General features: G+C 39.8%; 1 protein-coding gene across 1 annotated transcript in view; it reads right to left on the reverse strand.

Moving 5' to 3' along the window:
- Positions 1 to 16,371, reverse strand: part of KIF16B (kinesin family member 16B) — a 128,268-nt gene that overhangs the window by 20,464 nt on the left and 91,433 nt on the right. The gene's annotated exons all lie outside the window — the stretch shown is intronic.

Here is a 16,371-nt window from a genome sequence, read left to right on the forward strand (position 1 = left end):
TGTTACAGCTAAGTCACGTCCTCACAGGACAGAAGGATCAGAGACATTATTTTCCACTATCAATTATCAGGGAATGAGAATAGCCAGGGAATTATTTTCTAGATATTCAGCTTGTCACCTACTTTTCCTCTTCCATTTCTAATACTTTCTCTTTACTTTTTCCATCTGTCCCAACATGTTTTTCTCCCCGCTCCCAGCTTGTCTCTGTTTCAATGCTGTGTTTCTCTCCATTCCTGCATGACCTAGCTAATCCTTTCCCTACTCCACTGGGCCCTTGGCAATCCTCCAGAAGGGGAGAGGGATTTGATATTCTCCAGAGGCAGCATATCCAAGGATTAGCCAAAGCTCAGAGGTGAACCCATATCAGCCTTCTAATGCAGTGAACTCCCTGGAAAATTCTGAACAGCAGCAACTAAAGTCACTATTTATTATAACAAACAATGGTAATTAACCTCCGAAACTGAGGAATACTCAAATGACCGGGAAATAGGAACAGGAAAAAGGATGTAAAGACTTTCTTCCTACAGAAAGGGTCTCTGCAGAGGGGTCTGCAGCACCAGCCCAATAGTCAATGCTTCCCTGTCTCTGAGGGGAGCAAACTCTGCTCCCAAGGTCTTTGTGGTGTTTCTGAGAGCCAAGGAGCTGCTTGAGTCTCATCCCTGCTGTGTCTCAGCTCCCAGGCTTACAGCTCCCTGTTGTTTTCTCTCCTTGCTGCAACAGGCACCAGGGCCTGGATCTCCAAACACACACAAGGGAATGAGCATCTCCCTCCTTCCTTGGGTAAGACTACTCTGAAAAATCTTTAAAAAATTGCTTGGCAAATACTTCCCTTCTGACAAATTCAAGAGATTACAGCAATGTACTGGAGTTTTGGGGTTTGGGGTTTTTTGGTGGTTTTTGCCCTCTGGTATTTTCTGTACACATTTTATGCCACAATTTGGTTTCTAGTCCCTTCACAGCACAGCTTTTACCCTTCAAAGAACCTGCTTTGCCCCACAAATATGAGAACATTATTTTCTTTCTGCTGTCCATCCCTTTTCCTCCATGCCAAAGATTTACCTAACCACAGAACTGGTTTAACCTTTTCATTTCTGGCTGGCTGGGCCTTAATGCCAGCAGCCCTGTGAGCCAGGTCTGGTTTCTTCCCTCCAGCACACATCCTGTTGAGGTCAGAGTGCACTGGAGACCTCCCAAGGGTTCACCTGCCAAGCAGGCAATTTGACAACCTCTCAACTTCACTTAGACTGGTTACAATTCCTTGCTTATCCCCTACTTACCTCACTGGAACACCATGCATCTATAGCTGTATCTACATCTATCTATCTTAGTACCAAGAAGCACAAGCACTTACATCTCCTCCCATAAATATATGCAATTCTGTTGCAAGTCAGGATGCTGGGACTAACCCTCCCCAAAATTGGTATTCACCAATAAATGAGCATCTTCTCAGGACACACACGCTCTCACAACTCTGCTGTCTTTAGTTCTGGGTAATTCTCTTTGAACTTTGAAGATCTTTTGCAAGTTGCCCTCCTCAGACAGGCATAACTGTTTCTCCAAAGAACATTTCAACTCACTCTGTCCCACTCCAGGGGGACAAGAACACAAAAAGAGAAATTCCCCTCTGAACCACCCTGAAACCTTCCTATGATGATGCAAAATGGCCAAATAGGATTGGACACCAAAGATTTCTCACTTTGAATCATGCCCACTTGCCCATCAAACAATCATTTGTCATCATCAAAACACTTTGAGAGCTCTCGTATCAGTTCTTCTCCTTTAAACCAGCAAGATGACCTCGACTTAATCTGCAGTTTTGGAGCTATGGTGAGATGTGGAGGCTGTGGTTTATCAATGTAATTTTAACTCCATTTAGTTTGCTTCCTGCTACCGAGAAAAATCAAATTAAATGCAGCCAAAGAGATTACCTTGCACTACAGGAGTATTTTCCTTAAAGCAATTCTAGACTACTCAGAATAATAGCATACCAAAATAGAGCCATAAACGAGAGTCTATATAATATTTGACAAATTACTTCATTGTTTGGTCCATTATAAGCAGTACAATAACATGTAAATAAAGAATACCTATGAAAATGAGCAACAGGGTGTAACAAAGTTCATGCAAACCTTGCATATTTCTATAAAATTATGCAGTTTTGCGATTTTAATCTTTTATAAAAATCAGAAGCTAACATAGCCAGGGCATCTTTCTAAATAGAAAACAATATCTGTATAGCTCTTAGGATTACCAATGAAGGAGAGACAGACAAAAAGTGGCCCAAATGGAAAAGAAAGTATTTTAAGTTTCATATGCAGGCTGTAAAAAGGCAGAATAAGATAGTGCAGAAACAGCATACATCAACCAAAGGATATAATTGCCTTAGATGTAAAACTGGTCAAAACCAAATAAAAACAATTATATTTGAGTTGCAGATGTGTTGGGAAAATGAGCATGAAAAATTCCTAACATACCATATCTTTGCAACCTTGATTTTGCTCCCTTGTTCATCACTCAGGGGGAAAAATACCAGCGTGGCATGGCAGACCATCGTCTAAGACAAGGCTATGTGCCAACTTAGAGATTAAAAGGACAAGTTTAATACCTACTCCCTATGCTCTTAGGTCACAGTTTTACCAACTAAACATTAATCTTTCTTCATGTAGCCTCAGGTCTTGGTTAGGTCTTTAAAGAAATAGCAACATTTGCTGGTTTTGCAAGGTGGTGTCTTCTAAGTTCAGCACATCAATCAATCTTTATAAAGGTACGACTCAAATCCCACTTCTCAAGAAGGTTATAAAGTTATTTTCTGGAGATCTCTGCAGGGTTTATTTTTCTTTCAAAACTGATTTGGGATTTGATTCATTATCTTCCTGCTGGGATTTCCAGCAAGGTCAAGGCTGTACCTGCAATAGCACAAGGTGGGCTGTGCATCCATCCCTGTCTCCCCCATGGCTGCATACAGCCTTGCCCCAGCTCAATCACACTCCTGCTGATGCTGCTGTGCCAGTCGGGCCACTTGGACTCCACGCTGAGAAGTCAAATACCATTTGATTTAAGAAACAGAAACAGGCTCAGAGAAGGGGATTTGCCACAGCAGTCTTTACAGCTCTCCCTAAGAAGATTTGCTTGTTGCACATGAACTCATCTCAGTGACATCTGGCAGCATTTATGACATATCCCCATCTCATGTGGCTGACTGATATCATAAATTTCAGTCGCCCTTGCCTTTGAGAAATGTTAATAATGAAAACTCATCAATGATTTGTACTGCTGACGAGATGGATGCCTTTCTGACTACTCAAAATTAATGCCAGATCTCAGGGTCTTAAAGAACAGCTGTCACAGAGAAATACACCTGCAAACAAACATGCAGTATGCCTTCAAGTGTGATTTGTTAGAAGATATAAAGTGCTAACTCTCACAACGAACTGGACTGATTACAAGGAGAAGTTAGACAGCCTTCTGCATCATTTAAAGTGATAAAACCAGAGAAAAGGCAGTGCAGGTATGCAAATGGAAAGCTTAAAAGGAATGACTTAGCCCCCCTCCAACAGTAAGTGATGGATAGTCACAGGTTTTACATTCATTTCCACTTGTGTCTAGTCATACAGACACTTTAGAACTAGCTGCTTTATCATAGACTTAAAAACTAGCTGCAAGCCTCATACAAATTTTCCTTCCACTACTGCTGTTGCCACTAGGTAAAAGCTTAAAATGATAGGTAACTAAACAAATGCAATAAACTTAACAGACACATTTTCAGGAGCTTGCTTCACAAAGGATTTTGAATGTGCAGGAGAGAAAGCAGCTCTGGGTACAGAAAGACCACTGTTACTATCAGTTTCATGAGCAATACCATATTTAGTACTGCTCTCGAGAGTCAGGATGGGGGGTAAGAATAGAGATTGGTTTCCAAGTACAATAAAATGTATTGATCAAGCACTTGAAGCTAAATGCTTCCTAAGCAAGACCCACATAGACATGGAAATCTCAAAGACACACTTGTGAAAAAGCCAACACGGTATTGAACCAACAGGGTTACTTAGGGCAGGGGAGAAAACAGGGATGTGTTTTACAATTTCAAGAATTTGGGGATAGATTACATGTCAGTAATTTTGTAATTCCCATCTATCAAGTGCTTTCTAGAACAACATCTTTCCCCAAAAACACTGCTTCACTGAGTCTGTGTAAGAGTCATGCTGCTCCAACTACACAAGTTTTAGTAACTCAGGAAAATGGGAAAGCTAAAAAACCCAGTTTTTTTCATTTTTTTTACAGCGAATTTACAATGAGTTACAGCACATATGAATGAGCCTTCAGGTGCAATCAGAATGGAAATTGTGCTGCTCTACCTATTTAAATAAAACCCTGCAATACATTAACTTGCAATTATTTTACATTGCTGGTACTATCAAAAAAACTGAACTTTAAAGTAAAGGTCTCCTTATTTATTCTCTGATTTAAAGATAAAATTGGAGTTAGATTTGAATGTACAGGGATTAATTTAAGTATTTAAAATCCTGCTAAAGCTCTGTTTCGATTTTTTTTCCATAGAGGACATAAGACTAGGATATGTAGTGTTCAGCAGCAGTTTTAAAGAAAATTTAAAATTTCCTGGAAAATGTGGAGTATACAGCCAAACAGATTCAGAGTACCTGCACTGCTGACAGCAGCGCACAACACAAATATGAAAACATCATTAACATCCAGTAGAACCTACAGTTAAGTACAACAGAAAATAATAAATTCAACAGAGAAAAAATTAACCACACAAAACCATATCTTCAATTCTTTTTATGATTCACAGCATTTTAACCAATTATAGACAAGCATTAATTAATCAAATGCTTTACAAATGTGTCCCAAAGTTTGGCACCCATGAGAAGAGTGCTTTTTCTTCCCACTCTCACTCACATTACTCACATTCTCATATTGAATTTTGCTTTTCAGACATGACCAGATAGCTTACCCTCCAACACTATGATACCTGGCTTTGGTTCTGAAATATGTCCTACAGTAAACTGGACAACATCTTCTGCTTTCAGTCTTCTCTTGACATCTTCAATTCTATGCCTGCAGCTCAATATTTTTCCTGAAAGCCACTTCTTTGTGTTTATTTTCATATTAAACCACAAGAGATTGTATTTTATTGATTTCTGTCATGCAGGCATGTCTAATATTTTTTTTTTTGGCTTGAGCTTTCTTGCTTTAGGCTCTCTAGAGGAATTGACAATTCTCTTTTTTAAGATGGAGCTTTCTGTATGTTGTGTTGCAGAGACAGTTTTTAAAATATATTTACATTACAGCAGTGAAGAGAGCTTTACAGGAAGATCTCACTGTGACTATGGAACAAGAGGCATTTAGAAACATATTTAGTAACTGTACTACCAGGTGCACAGGCCAGAGAAATTAGTTTTCTTTCTTCTAAAGTCAAGTCATTTTTAACTGAGAAACACTGTATTATTTTCATCATATTGAGTCTGAAGGATCATTAGCAGGAACATGATAAACAAATACTAAAACAAGACCCTTAAACAAAAAATGCCTCTTGTAGATTGTAAAAATGCTAACCTTAAGGTTGGGTTTAGAATCACAGAATGGTTTGGGTTGGAAGGACCTTAAAGCTCATCTCATTCCAAATTCCCTGCCATGGGAGGGCTGCCTTCCACTAGACCAGGCTGCTCCAAGCTCTGTACAACCTGGCCTTGAACACTTGTGGGGCTGATGCAGCCACAGCTTCCCTAGGCCACTGTGCCAGTGCCTCAGCAACCTCACAGGGAAGAACCTCTTCCTTGGATCTAACCTAAGCCTACCCTCTGTCAATTTAAAGCCATTCTCCCCTGTCCTGTCACTCCCTGCCATTGTAAAAAGTCCCTCTCCAGCTCTCTTGGAGCCCCTTTAGGTACTGGAAGGTGCCCAAGGTCTCCCCAGAGCCTCCTCTTCCCCAGGCAGCTCCCTCAGCCTCCCTCATGGGAGAGGCACTCCAGCACTCTGAGCATCTGTCCAGCCTTCCTCTGGACTCTCTCCCTCATGTCCACCTCCTGCCCACAGATGCAGTTGGTTTTCCAGGCTGCAGGCACACATTGCTGGATCACACTGGTGTCACTGGCAAATGTGCCCCTTCTTCCATGGGAGCACAAAGCTCAGCACAGCATTTCTGCTCTTTTACTCCTCTAGAGTAGCTACAGAAACTAAAAGCCATAAATATATGTGTAACAATTGTTACTAGATACAAAGGGGGAAAGTTTTCAGACGCTTCCTTTGTTGCAGATTGCAACAGATAAGAGTCATCTGTATCTCAATCCCATTTAGATAATGAATCGCTCATTTGATGAATACAGCAATGCCAAAATAAACAAAATATTCTTACTGTGCTGCAAAATTCGCATTTCCCTATTCATTCTCCCAGTGGTTACCAAAGAGAGAAAAAACCTGAAATATCCTACTCAAAAGCTGCCTCACGAAGCACAAGAGAGGCATGGTATAATTCTCCAGATCAGAGAGTGAATAAAGTTTAGCAAACAGTTTCAGTTGTGTCAGTAATACCATCTAAATACATAAGAAAAAACTACAACAGGCAGTACAGTTGCAGCCTGACAGTTTTTGCTACTCTCTATGTTATATGTTCAAAATTAACCAGGGTATTTTCACAAAAACTAGAGTTTGAGCTGCATCATTATATCAACCCATTTGAAAGGATTCTACTTGAAAGACCTACTCAATCCAGCAGCATATTCCTGACAAACCCAACAAGAACAAGCTGCTCTTCACAAACCCCTTGGAAGGCAGCGAGACTGTCGCTAACAGCTAATGATTAACAGAGTACGTGCCCAAAAGTGCCCTGAAGGAAGGTAATAATAGAAAAAAAACCCCAAAAAACCAGCAGAACCTCCAATCCTCCCCTCTGCTTTTCACTAAGCAGCATGAAAACAGAGACACAGGGTTGCAGTCTAAGGCGTTCCCCAAGTGAACTGATAGAAACAGCTAAGAAATGGCTCAGTCTCAATGAGCACCTAGACCTCCAGCTATATTGTCTAGGAACTCTTCTCAGAAGCACTCCTCTCTCGCAGACAGCTCTTATCCATACAAAACTGTTTTACTGATAAAACAACATGAATACTTTGATATTACACAAATTCAGTAAGCAATTGAGCAGAGCCTTGAAAATCAGATTATCAAATAATCAAAGGAATTATTCTGTCAAATGGTTCATAAATTATGCAATGACAGACTCACACCTCTCTAGATGTTTTTTTTCAGTTTCTGCGTTACTCAGGTACAAGACTTTTGCACAGCACAATCAATGAAACCTGGCATTTGATTGAACTTGTTTCATTCTAAATCTGTCAGAAGACAGATAAAGCTCAGAGAACTGTTTGGAAGCTCACAGGTTTCACTTGCTGCTAGGAAAAGACTGAAAAAGACAAGATTTCATCAACATCCCCAGGAGGAAAGAAAGGAAAGGAAAAGAAATAGAGAGAAGCTGTACTTCTGCTGAATCATATGGAGCAAGCCAAGAAAATTTTGCTGCACAAATCTATCACCCAAAGCAACAACAAACACAAATTAATCCCTAAACTGGGTTTTTGCAAGGCTCGTGGACATTCAGATTCAGTTTTGTGACAAGAAATTCACAGACTGATTTCATTTTCCAGCTAGAAGTAGATTGAGAATTTTGTATTATGCTGGAAGCAAATATGCTGGAGGGTTTGCTGTCGTCTCTGATACTCTAGTCCTGGTTAGCAACTATGAATTCAGAGGGACCATTTGGAATAAATACATTTCCCTGTAATCAAGCTTTCACTGAACTACATGATATGGTTAACAGCGATGCTTTCCACACCTCACTTATTGGATTGAATTATCCTGTTCATTTGTAGATAGAGGTACTGAGAAACAGGGTAAAAATTTCTTCTAAAATTTTCAGCAGTCTCATGCTGCAGAAAGAAAGGCTGGGTGAAGCTTCTAAGGATCTACCACTTAAATCCCATCTGTAAGCAGTGCCAAACTAGGGTTGATATGGAAGCACTATATATATAAACCTGCAGGCTTGCAGAATGCTCTGAACATAATATAATTAAAAACAGGAGCTGGTAACACGCATGTGACAAAACATGCTTCCTGTGTGTGCACTTCCTGGCTGTTCTGGGTGACAAGAGTATGAATGTTAACATCAACAATATCATAATTACTGTAATTTGTACTGAAAGAAGCTGAAGGCTATAATCACATGCTTGTATAATTGTATTAAAGGGTTTACACACAAATATGTGTTCTAAAACTTACTACTTGTTTTTTTTCTTTCAATATTTATGGAAAGATGTATTACCAAGGCTACTAAATTGCCAGGCTAGAAAGTAAAATTTAAGGTCTGTGCTTAATTTAGGATTTATATGTCAAAAACTATTTTCTAAATGCTTTTGTACATATAATTCTGCCAGAATAAAAATCATGGCATTTACTATTTCCAAGCACATAAATGTTGCAAATAATTTTCATTTTCACCTGTATCCTAATACACAATTTCCATTAAAAAAAAAAGGCTTTTAGACTGTTTATACATATATTCTTTGTGCTTGGTGTTTGTCCTGTGGTTCTCATATTAAATCTGTGAGTCCTATTATATTTTACCATTGTTTAAAACCAAAATTACAGTACACTAGTCTTGATTATTTGGAAAAAAAACCAAACCAAATTTGCTATTTCATATCCATACATCCAGAAACATCCCTCCAGTTCAGCCAAAACACATCAACAAGCTTATTTCTTCACTGGATCAAATCTTCAAAGAAACAGACAAACCTTAAAATATTGTTAGAGACTACGCTTACAAAGGTCATAGGGCTCCCTGAAAGAACCTGAACTGAGAACCCATATCCAAATAAACTTTCTAAAATAATGAGATAGGATTTGTAGCAAGATATGTACAGCCATGGTCAGTATTACATGCTACACTCTGCTCTCCCTAGTGCATGTAACGCCTGATTTTAAATTGTTTCTTGGTCTCAAGAATTTCTAAACATCAATATCAACAATGAATGAATTTGTGAATAGATTGGGACTTCAGTTACTGCTGGATCAAGACTTTGGCAGAAGCACAGCAGGTTTCAGACCAAAATGATTTTCAACATCATCTTAGGAAAGTTCCATTATTTACAAATGTATTACTCTATGCTATTTAAAACGGAACACTAAAAGAATCCAAAAGTCCAGAATTTTGCACTCAATGTGAGCATACCACCTAAAGTTTACATACTAACTAAATATGCAGTCATTACAGAATGCCAGTAAAAAATCCAATGGTGAAATCAGCAGTTTCAGGCCAAGCAGCTCTGATGCAATAAGCTTCTGAGTTCTGCTGCCAAATTAGCTCCAAAGCTCCAGGAACTCACTAGGCTGCATGGCAACAGGCTTGCAGCCCTGCAAGCCAAGTACCTCGATCACAGAATATTAACACAAATGTTGCATTCAATAAAACTCTACAGCTGCGGAGTTATAAACCAGAACTGGAGCAGTCAGACAGCCAAGATCCCAGCCCAAACACTGCCCCAATGCTCTGCACAAGTCTGCTGCCTTATTGCACCACTCCTGGTTTAATTTCTGTTTGCATTCTTCATTGGAAGGGAGAATTCTGCATGTCTGATAAGACATTAAAAATAATTTAATCATTACATAAGTACACAGAAACTACCTAATTATCCTTGAGATTATTGGCAGGGGGAAGAATAAAAATCCCTAAATTAGCACCAACCACGTTAGAATATTGCATTTCTCTGTCAGTGATCTCTTCCAGAATCCAAGGATGTTCTCCTAAAATTATTGACTTCACCTCATTCATCCCCTCTCCATTATCTGTGCCAGCAGTTCATGTTGAAGATTTCTTCCACTTTTTACTTAGCAAGAGGACCAGATGTACAGACCCCTTAAAAAGGAAACAGAGATCCTTCCCTGGCAGTCACCCAAAAGAGGAGCAGAGTCAAAAGCAAAGGACAGTGACATCAGTCAGTGGTGACTCCATAAACAGTTCACGACTCTTCATTAATCATTACATAGCTCAACTACACCTGAACAATGAGTAGGAGTAGAAAAGTGTCTAAAATTAATTTAAACAATTAAAAAACCCCTGTCTGCTCTATTTTAATAGCAAACATACACATTATGTGTGGGCTGGTTGTGAGTATGGCTGGATGAAATAGGTACTGCCATCCCCAAGATGCAAACATTTGTCTTTCTTCACTGAGAGGCAAAATAGTTTAGATGAAAAACAGACAGACTACTTTTCGAGTTTAAAAAAATCTGAAATATTTCAAAGTGTTTAGGAATGTTTTAAAAATAAGCTTGCAATAAATGTTTTGATTTCAGCATATTTTTGAAAACATTCTCTTAGTACTTCTGAAAAATCCGAGAAATATTTTATGCTCTCTGAGTTTCATGCAGGTCTTACAGGTTATGACCCATAATTATTTTTGAACTATAAACAGTCCCTTTGCGCCTTAGACCCCAAAAAGCACAAATATATATTTATCTACAGACCTCCATAAATCAAACACAGGTATTATAGAAATCATTATATTCCTAAAATGAGCTAGAAGTCAACAGCTTTGGCATTCCTGCTGATCAGAACACACATGTCCTTATGTCCATGAATAAATCTATAAAAGCAAGCATGCCTTGTAGCTTCCCCTTGGCAGCTCTCCAGGGATTTTCTAATATTTTAAGTCAAGAATCACTATTAGCAATAAAAATGCATCTATGGAAGGTGCTTTCCTTAACAACATGTAGAGATTTTTATGCACACAGAAACAGTTTAAGATGACTGAGAGGGAACTCCATAAGCAGAGCCCACAGTGAAAGCCCCACAAAACCTGGATGCAAGTGGGACTTAAGGACTTCCACATGAAGGAGGGACTTCGTAAACCTTGGATTTGGTTAGGAGAAAGACAAATAGGAACTGTTTGTCTCCTTCCCTTTGAAAGAGCATAGAGATAAAGTGTTAGAAGAGTGATGAAGTGTTAGGAGAGTGAGATTCCCCTTGCAGCAAGATGTAGATCAAAAAGCAAAGTTTTCTGCAGAAACCAACACTCTGGTACTATTCCAAAACCAGGAACTGGTAAGAAAAGATGAAGACAGAGGGAAAACCAGGAGAATCTAACTATAGAAATTCTCACTTCTCTATTGAGAATGAAGAGTCCTTTTGCTCTCTTCTCTGACTAATAACAAACAAAAAGTGCATTCATTAGAGAGACTACTGCAACTGAAAGCCAAGTATGGTCTTAATTAAAAATCCAAAGTAATAAAATAGTCATTAACAATCTAAGAAAGCTAGAGCTGGGCAAATGACAGTCATGTAGGGCCCCCCCAAAAATAGCCACTGTTAAATGCTTGGTAGTTTTCTGCCACTGGCTCAGTCTCACCCGGTGCAGCTTCTTCAGTCTTTCAAAATTTGCATGCGACACATTTTAGTTAGATATGCAGTTGTCAGCAGCCTCTTAATTACATTAGAAGAAATGTGCAGATATATAATATGTATGACATCTTGTAAGACCAGAAGATACTAGATAACTTTCTGCTTTTGAAAGAGATACTTTTTTTTTAAACCTTCCAATAAATCAGTTTGCCAAGACATCCCTTTGGGAATTCAGTGGCAGAAACACGAAATGCAAGATCAGCAAATTACTAAAATACTGATATAGTAACTCAGAGCTGAGCAACTAATGAACTGTAAAGTTCACTTCTAAAAGCAGGACACTCATATATTAAACATGCCCACAGTATTTTCGCTGTTCATTATAAATATTAATTTAGATTGGGAAGGTGAACTGTGCAAAATAAAACTCAACTCTGATAGATTCTGATAAGATCTTCTCAAGAATCAAGTTTCTTTGGAATAATACATAGTGGCTAAAGACACAACTCTGCCAAGTTTGGTATTAAAATGCATTTTAGCATCATGGTGAATCCCATATTAGTTCAATGACAGATGAGCAGCAGCAGACAGATGAGTTTTGATTTACCAAACAAACTTAACTGCTACTCACACTGCAAAACTAATCCAACATTACCATAAATTAAAGCTACTTTAAATAAAGGTAAAAATATAGAAAGCCATCAATCATTCACACATGCAACATTGTTAATGAAATTCCTTCAGAGAAAACAAATGCCAAATCTTCACTGCAGCACACAATATTTTGTGTTTCATCCATCACAACATGCTCTTCCCCTCTGATAATCAAGGACACAGTAATTTGTAGAAATGCTGATGAGTAGAAGAACCTCACTGCACATTATACAGATCTCTTCTGTTCACAAACCTGCCATTCCCTTGTGATGTTCCACATCTCAAAGCAGGAATGGACACAACACCACAGCCTGAACTGTGTAAAACAGAGCAGACAGCATTGGTGCTGCAAGGGTTCCCAGAACAGGTACTCACATGCCAGTATCCATCTAAAACCACTAGCTGATGTGATCAAATGCCTATCTTGCTTCTCCTAATTTCAACATGCTTGGTATTCAGCAAACATGAGTATATTTGAACCTCTCTGATAATTTAGTGAAAGCTGTTGTGAAGTGAAAGCTCAGTCAAGGCTGGAAAAAGATACAATTGGCAACCTTGTAAGAGCTGGTATTTGCAGTGACTCACAAAACTTCTTCACAAAGGAACAGATAGCTGAATAAAAATATCATGTGTTCCCTACATGGAAATGAGACACTTATGCTTTGGCATTACTAAACCAATAATTTTGTTAATGCATTAGATGTGAATCTCAGTAAGTTTACCTATGACACAAACATATGGCAACACAGAAAGGTCAATAAGGAAAAAACTGGCACATGAAACTAGCAAATGTATTGATCTTGCAAGCCAAACCACAGAGAAGATGACAAAAGAAAATAAACTGCAAAAGAAAATTGCCTCTATAAGATACTTATAAAGTGAGCAGTGTAAGAAACTTAAAATACAGATAAAACCCACAGGAAAAATATTAGCTATGAACTGTTAATGACAACAAAAACAACTTCAGATTCAGAAGACTCCAAGATGAAATAAACTATGTACCTGTGCTCTAGGCTGGAATCTTCTCTTGTACAGTTGGATGCTGGACTTTATTTTAACCTAATGATACTACTCATGTTGTCATGGTTCTCCAAAACAAGCAAATAAATAAAATTAAGAAACCAACCACTTCCTCCTCTAACACCAAAAAAGGCCTGAATTTGTACTGTCAGTCACAAATGCTTGACTCAAGAAGGTGAAATTAATATGCTGCAGCACATGGGACATTTTGATAGTGGCTTTAAGAACACCAGACTTCTCCTGAATCCAATTACTACCTACAAGAACAAAGCTGCTCTCCCTCAGATGCAACCGTGAAAGAATTCAGTTGTTCCCCAATGTACTGTCAGGACCAATAACCAACTCTGAAGATGACTACTCTAGCACATTTTCCTAAACAGGGAAAATCAGTCTGCACAGGGATTCGGGTGGCCCTTTTCCATGTCACCTGGCTGACTGCCTGGCTCTTTTTTCTACAGTTAGATGCAATTAGGATATTCCTGTTGACAGCCGCTAATATCCAAGAGGAAATGGCAATTTATTCAAATAAAAATATGACACTGATGTTCACAAGTAATATTTTTAAAGCATTTGTGTACAGAGAACAATTCAATTTCCTGTTAAAAACTCAATTTTACCTTAAAAATTTCTGTCATTTAGAAAAGATGACTTAATTTTATTTTCTCTCTCTCCTTCTTAAAACTTTTTCTTAGCTATTTGGTGCACAGTAGTTTCCATTTCTGGTTTTCATACTGTTTTGATATGTGAACAAGCTTGAGAGTCAGACTCAAGGTCTGTTTCATGCTCGTTTCATTTTTAGCTTAAAGCATATGTTAACAAAGACCAAGAAAGCATGTGCACACTATTGCATGTCTCCCCTTCTTGAACATACTCATATTTTTTAATATACTGCCCATGGATATATGGCCCAAGCTTCTTTACTTGTGCTAACTCTCAAATCAGGGTCACTTTCACTGCTTGAATGATTTATTTCTTGTAATATCCAAGGGAACATGTAGGAAGGAAGAAAAATGTTAATAATTAGAAGTTAGATGTGAAAACTAAAAACTGTAATTCCCAAATGCTCACTCCAATGAACTAAAACTCCACCAGGCACAGCTCCTCATCCTGAGTGCCCAGAGTCTCCAAGGTGGTCAGATCAATTTTTCATTCTGCAGAAACTTGAAAGCCACTATTACAAATGGCTATCTGTGGAGTAATGCTCTTCTTTCAAATGAGAAGTTGTCAGGACGATAGGATGTGACTGCAAGTATCTTGCAATGAAAAAAACCAGCAGCTTCCAGGGAACGCAGTAAAGAGAATTTACAGCCAGAAGCAACACAGAGAGTCACAGTTTCACTGCGACATCCATCCTGTATCAAGCACCCTTGGATCTCTGAAATGCTGAAGGGCTTGTCAGTCTTACTGGACATACGGCTGAGAGGAGTCATAGAATCATAAAGTCATTTGGGTTGGAGGAGACCTTTAAAGGCCATTGAGTCCAATCTCCTGTCATGAACAGGGCTATCTTCAACTAGATCAGATTGCTCAGAGTTCCAGCTAACCTGTCCTTGAATACATCCACCAATGAAGCATCCACCACTTCTCTACGCATTGCAAAAATTGTGCCATTATAAAACATTTTCTTTCTTACATTTTGTTCTGAATCTGCCTTCTGCAGTTTAAAACCATTACTACTTGTCCTACTGCAACAGTCCTACCACAAAATCTGTCCCCATCTTTCTAATAATCCCCCTTCAAGAACTAAAAGCCTGCCATAAGGTCCACTGAAAGCCTTCTCTTCTCCTGAACAACCCCAACTATCTCAGCCTCTCTCCAAAGGAGAGGTGCTCCAGCCACCTGACCAATTTAGTATCCCTCCTCTGGATCCACTCCAAGAGAGGTCCATGCCCCTCCTGTGCTGAGGATTCCAGAGCTGGATGGTTGGGTCTCACTAGACCTGCAGGCCACTCTTTTGATGCAGCCCAGGACACGATTGGCTTTCAGGGCTGTGAGTACACATTGCTGGGTCATGCCCAGCCTCTCATCCACAGCACACCCAAATCCTTCTAGCAGGGCTGCTCTGAATCCCCTCATTCCACATCCCGTACTCACACCGGGAACTGCCCACACCCAGGTGTACTTGGCCTTGTTGAACCTCATCAGATTCCCATGGGCCTATTCCTTGAATTCGTTTAGGTCCCTCTGGATGGTATCCCACCCCTCATGCTTGTGAGCCACACTCAGCCTGGTGTCACCTGCAAACTTGCTGAGGTTATGCTTGTGGAGATATTTAACTGCACTGCTTCCAGTATGGATTCCTGAAGGATACCACTTTTCACCAGTGTCCATGTGGACCCTAAGCCACTGACCACCACCCTGTGGATGTGACCATCCAAGAAATTCCTCATCCACCAAAACAGTTCACCAATCAAATCCATCTCCTTCCAATTCAGAGAAAAGGATGTTGTGAGGGCCATGTGTCCTGGGATGATCATAATGTTACTGTATTCCACATCTATGTGCATCCAAGAATTCTTAGTCTCCTTCAGACTCTGCAGCCAGGGACCTTGTGTGTGTGAAGGGGTGCTATTGTGAGCATTTTTAAAATTGGCCCTCCCAGGCAGCTTCTGGTCCTTTACCACGTGGTATTTGTTTTGCAGGCTGTTTGGTCTTTGCTCAGGCAAAGGTTTTTTTTCTCTTTTTGGGATCTCTTTTCAGTTTTTGGTTTTTTCCCCATCTCAGAGACAGTGCAGTTAGCAGGTCTGAGTTGCCTTGGGGCGAGTTCTGTGGGTGTCTGTCAGTCAGCATGGGCAGCCCTGCTCCAGCAAGCTGGTCCAAATGAATCCACTACCTGCTCCAGCAGAGAAGACTACAGGAGCAGAGCCTCTCTCTTTCTGGCAGCTTCACAACCATAGCCATCCATAAGGACTGCATTTTGCAATTAGAAACTTGTTTCAAAGTGAATTTGCAAACTCTGCTGGCAGCAAGGAAAGCCAGAGGGCTCCCGGGGCCAGGCCACATCATACCAGCACCAACAGACTGGTCCTTTTCCCCCATCCCACAGGTGCAGAGTGCAACAGCAGCAGAGCCTGTGAACAGCAGGAGAAAGCAGCAGGCAAACCCCACAGGCTGCTGCTAGAGCTGCCCTGTGAAGTTCCTGCCTTCCCAAGAGGGATATGATGGCACCTTGTCCCTTTGTCCTACAAGCCTGAGGCCTTGTGCCATCTCAGGAAAGGCTGTTTCTGGCATTTTGGGTCTCTCCTTGTTCCAGTGGGGTTGTGAGTTTTTCGCAGTTTTGTATCTAG

This window comes from Prinia subflava, chromosome 2 (assembly GCF_021018805.1).
Source record: "Prinia subflava isolate CZ2003 ecotype Zambia chromosome 2, Cam_Psub_1.2, whole genome shotgun sequence".
NCBI classification, from domain to species: Eukaryota; Metazoa; Chordata; class Aves; order Passeriformes; family Cisticolidae; genus Prinia; species Prinia subflava.